This window comes from Pteronotus mesoamericanus, unplaced genomic scaffold (genome assembly GCF_021234165.1).
Source record: "Pteronotus mesoamericanus isolate MK-2021 breed Mesoamerican mustached bat unplaced genomic scaffold, CSHL_Meso_final contig_173, whole genome shotgun sequence".
Lineage (NCBI taxonomy): Eukaryota > Metazoa > Chordata > Mammalia > Chiroptera > Mormoopidae > Pteronotus > Pteronotus mesoamericanus.
Window position 1 is genome coordinate 18,691,586 of NW_026555072.1, and position 14,075 is coordinate 18,705,660.

A 14,075-nucleotide genomic window follows, 5' to 3' on the forward strand; every position below is an offset into this window, starting at 1 on the left:
GCAATAAATGGCAGGATATAAGGATAGTAAGCAGTTTTGGGGGGAGCGCTGAGAGTGGGTCCAGGCAATAGAAAAATAAAATAATTGAAAAATACTAAGACTATTGTCAGAAACGTTTGATGCCCTTCCCCCTAACTCTTGAATGTTCTTCCATTCCTCTCCCTACATTGGAAACCAACTGCCTGGTGAAGAGAAGACAAGTGAACTCTGGTATTTCTGGGCTCATTATCACAAATAATTAGTACAAATGTGTAGAGTCAGACTATGTTATGTGTCCAACAAAAGCTAAGCGCTTTATGCTTATGACTTCATGTAATTCTCACAACACACTGAAGAGGTAGGTATAATTATCCTCTTCATTTTGCTAACAAGAAAACGGAAGCGTAAAGAAGACACTTGCTCAAGCTCACACAGGAAAGGGCAGAAACGTGTTTGAACCCCAGGGTGTCGGCCATTGGTGCTGGCCTCTTCCTCAACCTGCCCCTCTCCCTGCAATACCTGGTTGAAGTTGAGGTGCCACTGTGTTTGCTCCCCAGTTCCCACAGGCTCTGCCAGTTCCTATTTTTTCCCTCCTCACGTGGCTTCTTAATGTAACGATTTGTCCTCTGGAAGCATATAACTCCTACCACATTCCTCAGCCTTGCTTAGAGTGGCTGTTCTAGGAGATTTAAATACGCCGGTGCCCACATTCCACCCCCAGAGAATCCAATGTCAAAGCTCCCCGGGTGATTCTCACATACAGCCAAGGTTGAGGATGGTTGGTACAGAAGGGGAAAGAGCGCTCACTTCCCCCTCCACTCTGGTACCTCTTCTGAAGAAGAGTACTTAGAAACACTATCTTATAAATCAAAAACCGAGTCGGGTTACAGCAGAACCAGCAAAACTTGGAGGAAGAAAAGGAAGCCACCTTCTGACAGGATTTTAGGATCCTGTCTCCCAATGGCCTTTTCATTTGCCACACTGCCTGAAATTCTACCACTGGGGAAACTTAAAGCTTCTATCACTGAACGTTTCCATCATCTTTTAAAGTACCAATACCCCGCAGTGAGGGTAAACTTGCTCGTGTGATCCTAACAGCTATGTGTCTTCATGTCTCAGATCAGTCTTCTCGGGGCATGAAGTTCGGATGGGGGCACTAAGGCAGCAGAAAGTCTGATTATTAGAGAAATGGAAAGATGCTTTCGGCTTATGGGTCACTACTCTTAGGAGGTCTGGCTAAGCTAAGGAACAGAAGAATAAAAGTCTGAGAACTTCAGAATGTGGGGTGGGTAGAAGTGAGGAGTGGAGCCAGCAGGCAGGGGTGAGGTCTGCTATGGCAGATGGCTAGTGCTGCTTTTTACTTCCACCTGAAGTCTGATAACAGTACTTTTTCCTTTTTTTCCCTTTTTTCACAACATACTGGTTCACTCATTTATAAAACGTGCATCAAATATCTGCAGTATAAAAACACCGCTGGACATACAAAGGTGTCAAAGATACATGCCCTCAAGGAGTGTAAAATCTTAAAGAACTTTCCATAACATTGTGATAAAACAGAGAAAGAGTCAGTCTCATTCAGTGTTCTTAAATTCAAGAGCCTAAAATAAATACATAACTTTGGGTGACCTGAACTACTGTCTACTAACCTTTCATACTTCAGAGTAATTCTCTATTTCATTAATAATTTTAAGTCTTAAAATGAAAACCAAATCACTGAGAAACACCTCTCATTTTGAACTAAAGCAGTTCCTTAGAAGTGGAAGAATTTACTGAAGGCATTTTTGTAATCAGCAAAGTATTTATGAAATATAAATCAATATTAGAAACCAAAATTAAATTCAAAACCCCAGAAACTTAACCTAGACTAATGGAAGGCTTGATAACTTCAACAGAACAACAAATGGATTTTTTTTTCTTTCATCTCAAGTATATATAAAACTAATTCTAAAGAGAGTAAAAGTATTGATTTTTCACTAGCTTGGTAAGACCTAATACAGTCTCTGCCCTTCCAGCAAGAGTTGCGCTACCTCACAATCAAGGTAACAGTGACAATAGTGACAGTGTGTTGAAAAAGAGGACAAATCAACATTTCAAAAAGCATTAGCATGTGGTACTCAGAAGCCATGTATCTTATGGATCATAGAGGACCAAGAAGAGTTGGAAAAGGATGGAGATCCTCAAAACCTGAATCAACTAAAAAGATCTTCCCTTCCATTCTGTTGTCATTTCTGAAACTCCTAGTTACTTACTCTTTGATGGTCTTCTGAAGAAATGACAATCTGAATGGCATTAAGACACTTTGTAGAATGAGAGGAATAAACCATTGGAATTAAATGGTCATAGAATCTAATGAGTGCATTGTACAGCTGTGCAGGTGGTAGGGCCCTTATCCCCAAAGATTCTGATTTAAGTGTTCTAAGGTAGGTCCTGAAAAGCTATCACCCAGGTGGATCCTTTTGAGGGTGATCTGAGGTCCACACTTGGAGAAACCCTTCCTAGTCTTTCCATTTTATAAATGATATAGAAGGTGAGAATTAAGCTGCATATTTGGAGAATAGAGAAATATCATTGTATGGCCTTCCAGGGGTTCTTCCTGGATACAGGTAAACATTCATACTCTCAAGACTATCACTATCACACTTGCTGCGACTCTACTTAAGAGACAGGTCAGTTGACAGAAGTCCTCTCCATGAGCCCTTGCAGCAGTTCCTGTAGATGAGAGTTCACACAGTGCTCTGGGAGCTGTCACCTCCCTAGGTGACATAGTTCAGGTTCAAGGAGACAGCTCTACATCAGGCAGTTGGGTAAATGCCCTGACTTAGAAGTTTCTCTCCTCAGAAATGCAAATGTTGTTTGGAACAATATCACTGGCATAGCTTCCAAAGTCCTCCAAGTGGCATGCCCATATCAAGAGTCCTTGCACCCAGGGAAGCCCAATACAATGACTTTTACACAAGTGTTCATGCTTCTTCCAGTGCAGATGCACCTTAACCATCTAGGATAGCAAAGCTATGTGGTTAGCCATAACTCAAGTTTCTCTTGCAACATGGTTTTGTTAACATCTACATCCACAATCATAAATACAATTTTCAAAAAAATTTTACATGGGTCTACCTAAAGTAAAGTAATGATGCCAGCAACAGCAAAGAAATGCTAGGAATGGTAGGATGATTAAGTGCAAAAAATCACATTTTTTTTTTAAAACATGTAACTCTTTCACAAAATTCAATGCATGCCCCTATGTGGTCTAGAAGATGCCACAAGACATTTGCCTTGCTTTTCTCTCATCTTACTAAATACAAGTCTCATTTCATAAGTAAAAACAAGTTTTCAAAAAACAGACAAATATAACAGATCTAGTAAGAAACAATTTTTTATCTGTAAATTAATTAAGGACAGGAAAAAAAGATACTTGATTATAGTTCATTCTTTGTCACTAACTGAACTAGGGCAACTCAATTATATTCCTTAAATTCCTTTTCAAATTCTCCAGGATTTAAGTTTCTGCCACCTTTCTGTTTTGTTTCATTTTGATTTGGTTTGTTTCCTGTTAATTTCAAGCAATTAACAGATTGAATTTATAGGAGCATGCAACTGGAATGTATCATCATTTGGTAAAAGTTTAAGGGCAATAAAAATATTCAAGTGGTAGTAATGTTCTCTAAATACTTAGGAAAATGTTTCAAATGGTCTTCATTTTCTAAAAGGAATCAGAGAAGATAAGCAAGTTCCTTTACTCTAAAGATTCTTTTGATATGGAAATGTACATTGTAAATTTCCAAGATGGGATTAATCAGGCAGCACTCTCTAACTTGTTTGACTATGGAACTCTTTTTCTGAACAAAATATTCACTTGGCATACAATGTAGAAAATATTAGAACATGTATTTTCAGACAGTGACTCTAAACATTAAATACTTTTAGAAAAGGATTTGTTTCAATTTTATTGTGTGGATGTGTCAAGAATTTCTGAATTTAAAAAAAAAAATGGCAGCAATTCTTACACAATACCTTTCTCCTGTGAACTTAAAGATAAAGAAATTGTAATAGCCGGGTTTATTCATTCCACATCCATTATGTATATATTAAGAAAATGACTTTGGAGAGTAGCTAATACAAACTATGTGAAACAATGCTGACTTCAACTTGTAATAAATTATGCTTTACTTCCTAGAACAGGTTTTAGAGTGATCAGCTACACATTTGAGTTGAGTGATTATATACTTCAATTTTCATTCACGATTACAGGGACTGTAAGAAATTACAACTGTCTTGAAATGAAAAGCTACATAGTGAACAAAAATAAAATCCCTTAGTCTCAACTGGTTTAATAAGAAACATAAAACAAAATCAGGGACACCAAAAACAAAACAAAAAACTTCGTTGTGATAAAATTCTTAACCCTGTAGTAGCCTGATGTGAAGTGAAAACCTCTAAGATAAAAAACATAATTACCACTGAGACTTTTTGACTATATGGAGCATAAAAAGGCACTGTGAGGGGACGTTGCCAGATTTTAAAATCAAGAAAAGTACTTGGCATACAGATGCTCAATCATCATTCACTGAATAAACTAATGAACACACACAAAAAAGCATCATTATGCTCCAAGGCCACCAGGGGCTCTTAATTCTGAGACAAGCATTACAGGGGATGGTGGCATTGCAGGAAGAAGGAACATAAATGCTAAGATTGGTTGCCACTGAAATACCCGTTCTTTCATCCTTACCCTTTCCCACACCCTTTCCCAGAAACCGGGCACATTAGGAAACAGCTCCTAAAATGCAGCGGGGGAGAGTTCCACACTGCAGTTGTATCTATGTCTCTCTGAACAACAGATAGTTTATACGTGGGAGGGGAAATATACAAAAGAATAAAATGGGGAGGACACTATCTAGAGATAAGAAAGTGAGATTGGAAAAACACCTAGTAAAATACCAAGGAAAACTGCAGTCTAACTGGACATAAACTGCTATATGTTCCTTGGTATCACATATTCTCAGGTGTCTTGATGGAGTTAATTGATAACTGGTAATTACTAGGAATTAATTGTATTTTGTTGCATTTTAGGCTTAGTGAAAGGGCATTAGGGTTAAGCTTCAATATAATTTGAAGCTACCTGTCCTAAGGTGAAATCTTTGTGTTCTAATTTTGGAATAATAGTTAGGGACTTCAAATCAGCATTACAATGTAAATAGCCCAGTCAAGAGTTAACCGTTTAGACAAATGACTTTCAATGTCTCTTTTGGACAAAGGACAAATAAGATACATAACCTTTTTCATATATTTTCTCCTGCTTTCATTTCTAAAAGTACAATAAAGCAATTCAAGGATAAGATTAGAAACTCTTATCACAACCATTTGTGAGCAAGTGACTCAGTGCAATGCGGTTCTCAGTAGCATTTGTCAGGGCAGGCTTAAGTGGCTCAGGACTGGAATCTCCTCCTTGTACTCTGCGATACTGATCTATCTTTGTTCAAGGCTGTGATCTTAGCTAGACTTAGTATTAAATCAGCCTAGCATTTGGTAAATAAAGCAGACATTTTAGAAGTTTTCATACTTATTTCAAGTCCTCTTTGTAACGGAGAGCTAGAACAAAAGAAACCACCTTTGTAAAGCTGTGATGAAAATCTTAACGAATGTGTCCAAATTCTCAGAACTCCCTTTCTTTTAGGTAGTAATGTGTTGGGGGGAAAAAAGATATTCTGGTAAACTCACTAGTAGAATAAGTAATTGTACGGCTGAGGTTAATTGTTCAGCTTTTCACCTGCATATCTTTTTATGAGAAGGCATCGACTATTCATTGATATTAAAGTATTAGTTTTAGTATGCACTGAAAATATTTTTGTTTTGTTTAATTTGTCATTTACATTAGTCACTGTTGCTTTAGAAGCAAACTTGGAATTAAGGAGCATGGACATATATAGATGCACACACAATACTTAGCTATTTTTTTAATTAAAAAATCTCTTTTATAATAAATTTTCCCATTAGATACCTATGGAATCTTTCTAAAACATAAATCTCACAGTTCTGGATATCAGCGTTACTTAAGGGTCCAATGTAATTTTATTTTTTATTAATAATACATCTGTCTGATATGGCAAATAATAGCCATTCTATTGTTTTATATGATGGTGACATTGCTATGTCCTCACTAAAGACTGGAACTGTCTTCACACGTTTCCATATGATGGATCATATTGATGCATTAGTTAAGTGCCCTCACGGATCCATGGTAACACACGTAGGCTGATCAGACTAACAGGTTCTAAATTAGAAACCTGCGTTTGGTGGTGTGATTTGCAGCCCAAATCAAAAATCTCCCCCTACCCTGGTAATATGTGAATTATGCAAACGTTAATATTCAAATCATCACAGATTTTCACATATCCTCTATTGATAGATATTTTAACATGGCTATGAGCTGTTGCAAGGTCATTGTGGATTTTCTTTTAGACAATCTGCTTTCTAAATTATTAAATATACGTGTAAAATGGAAAAAGATGGCATCTGTCCTTGCTTTTGCATTGCATTTAGGGTCATGACAAAATAACAAGAAAATCAATCATCCAGTATCCTTCACACTGAGCTAACAGTGTAGTCTTGAGGCAATATAATGAAGTGAGGAGAGTCTGGCTTTGAAGTTGTACGTTTTTTTTTTTTCCATTTAGAACTTTATACGAACATGCTCAAAATGTAAGGCATTTCTTGTTTTCCACCTGAAAATGAGCCTTGATGTTAATACACCCCAGGTAGGTCATGTTTTAGCCAGGCGGCTTGGGGGGAGTTCTCAGCCTCTGAGACTGAAGTCATGATCATATTAGGAGGTGAGAGAAGAGAATAGTCTCCACATCGGAGAAACCAACCTCAGTTACATTTTTTTCACTTTAACTCTGGTCGGAACACTTGTGTCATTAGATTTCACATACCATTTTCATGGCTCTGTCCCAAAGCCTGTAATCAACGGTTGGGATTACCTACCTAGAAAATAGAAGGCATTTAACTGCTAGAATGTGGAGGAATAGGCATATTTCTGTGTTATCCAGTAAATATTTTATTTTTCAGTTTTGATGAAGAAGGGTGGACAGAAATAGCATCAGAAGAGATTTAAAGTGACTGCCAAGGCTCAGTGACAACAAAATCTATGGTGGATAGTTTCTCAAAGTGAGTTGCAGCTGCCTCCATGGACATTCCCAAGGACTGCCACATCTCTATCTTAACCAAATGATACAGACCTGAATGAATATTCTGTTTGAGACCCTCCTGACACTCTTTTTCTTTTTCTTTCTCTTCAAAAATAAAATCTTCTTGGTTCTCAAGGGCCCGAAAACTGCTGGTCTCTATTATACAGTATTTAGCTGTGGTAAATCCTATTCCTTATTTTTTAAATCTATGAAATCATCCCAGCTAAAAGTATTAACCAGGCTTAGTCTTAAGTATTATTTGTCTTAATAACCCCTTCCATATTATATATCATCCATAATTCACGATAAATAGGCCTAATTGAGAGTTCATTTGATCTCTGTAAATAATTGTGGTTGAAACAGTATGGAAGGTTTACCCCCAGTCATTATTTTAATGCTGTTGAAATAACAACAAATTATCTTACGTTTGTATAGAACTTTGCAGTTTTCGAAAGAACATAAAATCCATTATTTGTTCTTCAAGCTCTTATGTGCACAGTTGGTATAATCATAAGCCTTGATTCAAGACATTTTAATATCACTGCTCCATGCACGGATCTCTTTTATTTCATTATACTTATATTCATCTATATTCATTGTCTATTCAATTAATAATCTAATAAATGATCTGTTATTCTTGACCCTTAAGTTTAATAAGTCAGAAGGACAAGATGATGATTGCTCAACATACAGTCATCGAGGGCTTATTGTGTATCATACGCTGTAATGTATTTCCTTTAGTAATTTCAAAGAAATTGCATTGGAATTACCAGTGATTCTATTCCCCTTCCATATGCATTTGTACGAAAATAATCACAGTTCACAAAGTAGCCAGTTGCTGGCTCTGTATACAACATCTTCCCCACAAGTCCCTCTGAAACCTCCACAGCTCTCCCAACTTCAAAAAGGAAAGATGCTTGCCAAACAAATCTTCAATTGAAAGAAAGTCTTGGTAGCCTATATACAAACAGAGTTTCTTGTCTACTTACCTAAATATCTACCTCCTCTTTCTTAGCAATGAAAGAAAACTTACATATCAGTTTTACTTTGTTGCCAATTACCACAGACTGTCATGAGCTGGATCAACTTCATCCATCAAATATTTGACTTAATTCTCAACTTCCCTAAAGTTTTATCAGGAATAAACTTTTACAAGAAATGAGGTTTTTCTCTACCTCACCTGTTTTCCAAAGGAAAAATACTGCAAATCTGACTGACTGTTAAGCAGAGACTAACTTTTTTGAGAGAAGAGGAAAGAAAAAAAAATGCATCATTACTTGAGTCCAGTCTGGCCCTTTAACTTGACTTTTCTTCTTACTGAGAGGCCTCCAACCCTTTAGTGAATATATGGGCAGAAAACTCTCTTAGTCCTTCAATGTCAGAAAACATATTTATCTCCTGAGTAATAGTCTAGCTAGGCATAACATTTTAGGTTGACAGATTTTAACCTTCGTGCTTCCATGAAATCTCTGTGTTATTGTTTTCTGGCATCTATTCTTGCTGATGACAAGTTAGCTGTCGCTCTATTGTCTTTCCCTTTGTTTCTGGTAGCTCATAAGATGTTCTCATTAATCTTGATGTGTTTAGGTGTGAATTTATTCATATTGGGTCTACTGGACATTGAATGTGCACTTTTAATCAGGGGGCTCATATACTTTTCATTTCTGGAAAATTCTCTGACATAATTACTTTAAATATTACTTCTTTGCCATTTACTTTATTGATTTCTTATGAAAAGAATACTGTTGGAACTTCACAAACTATGTTCCTTGTCTCCTAATTATTTCTTTATATCTTTTTTGAATCTCTGTCCCCTTATTCTGCTTTTGGTATAAATTCCTCTGCTCACTAATTTTCATTTTGGCTCTGTGTTTTCTGAAGTTAATCTGTCGAGATTTTTTTTAATGATTTTTTTTGGTAAAACTGTCCTGAAAAATATTTATAGATCATATAAAAGTAACAATATAAGTAAAAATAATAAGGACCTACATTGGCAGCTCTCAGAATTATCCCATTTTTGTGATTTAGTTTACTCATGAACATCTCCCGGCTTTCCATGCCTGCTTTACAAACTACTGAAAATATGATGGGTACTTTTCTAACAAAAATAATTAGAGACATCACTCATAAAACTAAAGTCCTCTTCAATCGCTACCTCTGACCCACTCCTCCATTATATTGAGGTAAATTCTATTACAAATATGGTTTGTACCTTTCCATTAATTTTTAAAAATTTTACATATACAGGTATGTAGCCATGTAAATTCTTTAGTCTTATTTTATATTTTAATACCTATAAATAGGCCATGCTATGCTAATCATATAATTTACTTAATAATATTTTTGAAATTCCCCCACATGTCGAAGCACATCAATAATTTTACTGTCTTTTATGTAATTTCATTATATGTCTTGTATTTCATATGTTTTGCTATACTTTATTTACTTCTCTTTTGTTATATTTTCTCTGTTTTTGGTATCAATTTTAATAAACAGCAATGAAAATAACAATATCCTAGTGCATGTCTTTTTATACATGTGTATGAATATTTCTCAAGAAGAAATACCGAAGGTTGAATTTCTAGGTGATATATTTTAGATTTAATCGATATGCATTAAGTGTAGCTATTTTATCAACCTTATAAGTGGTAATAGCATTTAAAAATGTACCAATCTGCTCAGTAGAAAATAGTATATATATGTTGTTTAATTGCTTTCTCCTGATTACTAATGAAGCTGAGAAAATTCTCCATGCTTATTGGCTTCTTTGATAATCTGTTTAAATATTTTCACTATTAAGTAAATATTTCCACTTACTAGGAGACCTTTGCATATTCAGAACAGCAATCCTGTATTATAGATGTTATAAAAAATTTCTCCAATAATAAAATTTATTTATATATCCACTAGTTTTGTTCTTTTGGGTCTCTTTTTGTGTCTTTAGTAATTGTTCTTTTGGAATAACTGCTACCTCTTTGTCTCTTGGAAAACCAAGAATATAATTATTTTAGTGATTTTCCCCATTAAATTATCTGGAGCACTTTTATATCGTGAGTGTGTATTCATTGTCTGTTTACTTTTTTAAAATTTTCATTTGTTGTCATTTTTGATAAATTGAAGACACTATTTTTTTTAAATATGATAAAGTACAGTATCTTTAGTCATATTGTAGCCAAGGCTCTTTCACTGTATGAAAAGAGGAATGAAGGAGAGTCAGAGGTAACAGCGGAGAGAAAGTGATGTGACAAAGTTAGCAGAGTCACTGAAGAAGATGTGATGGTGCTACATTGCTGCTGTGAAGATGGAAGCGGGGCCATGAGCCAAGAAATGCAGGTGGTTTCTAGACGCTGGAAAAGGCATGGAAACACATTGTTTCCCTGAAGCCCCCAAAAGAGTGTAGCCCTGCTCATGCCTTGCTTTAGCCCAATGAAACCCATGCTGGATTTCTGACCTATAAAACTGTGAGATGATACATTTTTGTTGCTTTAAGCCACTACGTCTGTGATAATTTAGTACAGCAATAATATTGACACTAATAGACTAGTTTACCCTGCTACAGTCTCCTAAAGGCCAGAACCTGCCAAAAGATGTTCTCTCTTCAATCAGTCTCCATCCTACACACCAGTTTGCACAGTGAGCCTAGTTCCAGTTACACCCTTCATGAACAGCCCTGTTAGTCCTGTAGACCCACAGGATACAAATCCCAGGGCAGCTCTTCCTACTTCCGGATCTTGGTCACCACATACTTTGCCCCTAGATCTGCCCGCTACAGTGTGTGCTCATTAATTGTTGTCTTGTATTTGGTCTGGAGATGTTTACTTTGTTGGAAGATGCCTTTAATCTATTTTTATATTTGCTCTACCATTGCTATTAGAACAACGGCGATGGCATTTGATTGACTTTTTTGTGAAGGCAGTTTTGTAAAGTAATGCTTGAGGCTGCCTGCCATTCTAGTAGCAATCAGGGCGTACGTTGATAATCTCAAGTCCTTTCATCTTCCTCAATCTAGTGAGCTTTTGCAATCATCGTGCTTATTTGCTACTTTCACTGCCCTCTGGGTCTTGAAATGCCCTTTCATTGTCATAAAATACTCTTAAAATTGCAAAGTGGAAATCAGCACTCACTGGGCAGCTGAGTCACCTTTGAAGGTGCCATTTATAAGTTCCAGGACACTGATTTTCCCACTGTGCCCAAAAGATATAATATCTTTTCCTCACAATCCTAATAAATTAACTCAGATCAGTTTAAGATACACAAACTCTTGATAAGATTGAGACTAATTTTTAAAGGAAGGACAAAAATTAAGGATCAAGTCATGAACTTTCTCTGTATTTAATAAATATAATTGTCAATGGTACTGAAGAAACTCATCTCCAAGGTTAAGAGACAAGACCAAACAAAAACATATAATATGATTTACAGCAACTGAAATATATGAGTGTTCAATTTCAGCCTCCATCTCAATCTCCCCTATTACTCCTAGGACAGGAGCATTAGACACAGGATTGGCAGCTTCACAGCTTTGAATCCATCAAGCATGTCAGCACTGTAGGCATGTAAGTTGATAATGACTCCTAATAAGGTAGCCAAATCAGAGCTGAAGCTTCCATGAAAAGTTGATCCAAACAAACAAATAGACAAGAGCCTGAAGCTGAATTTCTATTTCTTCCTGCTCAGAGATCTCATAAAAATAATTTCACTTAAGAGGAACTCCCGAAAGTCAGCATTTAATCATTAATCTCAATTTAAGTTATATTTGAAAAATAATGTTGTGTGATGAATATGCTAACTGCAGTGACCGGCACTAGAACTTTACAATCTGAAAAAATAAAAATGAGTGTCTTAAGCTGCTTTTGTTAACAGCTGCTGCCTAAAATCTGACTTGTAGATTACTAAGGAGATAGTATTTCTGGAAAACTAGGGATAACATCTCTGAGGAACCCACTGTTAACATAGAATATCTTTAAAAAATAGTTTTGAATAATTTGAGTTGGACCAGAATTAACTTATTTAGAATTGAAAGAACTGGAATGATTCAAATATAGAGGTCTATGTAGGCTCTTATTTAGAAAGCACATTTGTAACATATGAAACTATACATGAGAATATTAAATTATTGCATAATAATTCATTATATATCTGTATCTATTATGCTGCTTCATCTCTATATCTCTATTTTGGATTTATATAAATAGTCCTGTATTTCTATAAATGTTTATCATGATGTCAGGTTTCTTAAGTTTTACAAAAACTCAAATAAGAGTTACTCTTTAAAAATAAGCTCACTTACTTCTATATTATAATCTATTGCATCCTGGCTGATACATAATTTAATTTAGCAGATGGTGCACTGTAATCGATGTGATGGTCACGTTCTGTCCGTCATGTTCTATCTTTCCAATAGTATCGACTACTTCATTCATGCAACTCCCAATAATGAATGCCCCTCCATCTGCTTTTCTTATTGCCATTATCTACAAAAGTGAGATTTATAGAGCAGTGCAAACTTTGGGAGGTTCTGAAGAAAGAATCTTGGGAGAGAAAGAGACTATCAATAATGAGGAGGCACTTTAACCCTCTAATTCCCAAATTAGCAATACAAACAGGGATCTCATAAAAATAAGAAGCTTCTGCACGGCTAAAGAAAACATCAGCAAAATGAAAAGGGAGCCAACCGTTTGGGAAAATATATTTGCTAATGATACATCAGATAGAGGTTTGATCTCCAAGATATACAAAGAACTCACTCGACTCTACTCCAAGAAGACAAACGATCCAATCAAAAAATGGGCAAAGGACCTGGGCAGATGCTTTTCTAAGGAGGAGATACAGAGGGCCCAGAGGCATATGAAAGGTTGTTCAACATCACTAGCCATCAGAGAAATGCAGATCAAAACCACCATGAGGTACCACCTCACACCGGTCAGAATGGCCATCATAAACAGATCCACAAACAACAGGTGCTGGCGAGGCTGTGGAGAAAAGGGAACCCTAGTCCACTGTTGGTGGGAATGCAGACTGGTGCAGCCACTATGGAAAGCAGTATGGAATTTCCTCAGAAAGCTGAAAATGGAACTGCCTTTTGATCCAGCGATTCCCCTGCTGGGACTATACCCTGAGAACACCAAAACGCCAATACAAAAGAACCTATGCATCCCAATGTTCATAGCAGCACAATTTACAATAGCCAAGTGTTGGAAGCAACCTAAATGCCCATCAGTAGATGACTGGATCAAAAAATTATGGTACATATACACAATGGAATACTACGCAGCAGAAAGAAAAAAAGAAGTACTAAACTTTGCGACACCATGGATGGAACTGGAGAGCATCATGCTAAGCGAAATAAGCCAGGGGGCGAAAGACAAATACCATATGATCTCACCAATAAGCGGAACCTAACCAACAATGCAAAGAAGCAAGGCAAATATGACCAGCAACACTGAAAGGAAAAGAAATCAACAGAGACAAGAGGGAAGGGGGGGCAGGGAAAGGGAAGGGAAGGGGAAAGTCAAGGAACATATAGCAAGGACTCATGGACAAAACCAAAGGGGAAGAGCTGAGGGAGGGAAGGTGGGAGGGGGCAAGGGAAAGAGGTGGGGGGAAGGCAGAGACAAATGTATTTAAAAAGTAAATAAATTAATAAAAAAAAAAAAAAAAAGAAAGGCAGACTTTTCCAGCAGCTGACTCTGTGGGATCCAACTGTTCTGCCAATCTTTCATATGGGCAATTTCCTGGTATTATTATTTTTTTTTTGAATGTCTCACAAAACAGCAGAATATACCTCTGAAGACCAAAGGTAAAACAATGCTAGCTCTGTGAACTCGCTCTTCTTCTCATGCGAATCCATAAACTGCCACAGATCGACAGTAAGGAGCTCAATGAGAAGACTATTTTTTAAACAACAAT

General features: G+C 36.5%; 1 protein-coding gene and 1 non-coding gene across 2 annotated transcripts in view; both read right to left on the minus strand.

The window, feature by feature from the left end:
• Positions 1–14,075, minus strand: part of IL1RAPL1 (interleukin 1 receptor accessory protein like 1) — a 1,150,627-nt gene that overhangs the window by 321,069 nt on the left and 815,483 nt on the right. The window lies entirely within an intron of this gene.
• Positions 13,923–14,057, minus strand: LOC129065309 (small nucleolar RNA SNORA75). The gene has a single exon (XR_008528573.1). It is a non-coding gene; the product is annotated as a small nucleolar RNA SNORA75 (small nucleolar RNA).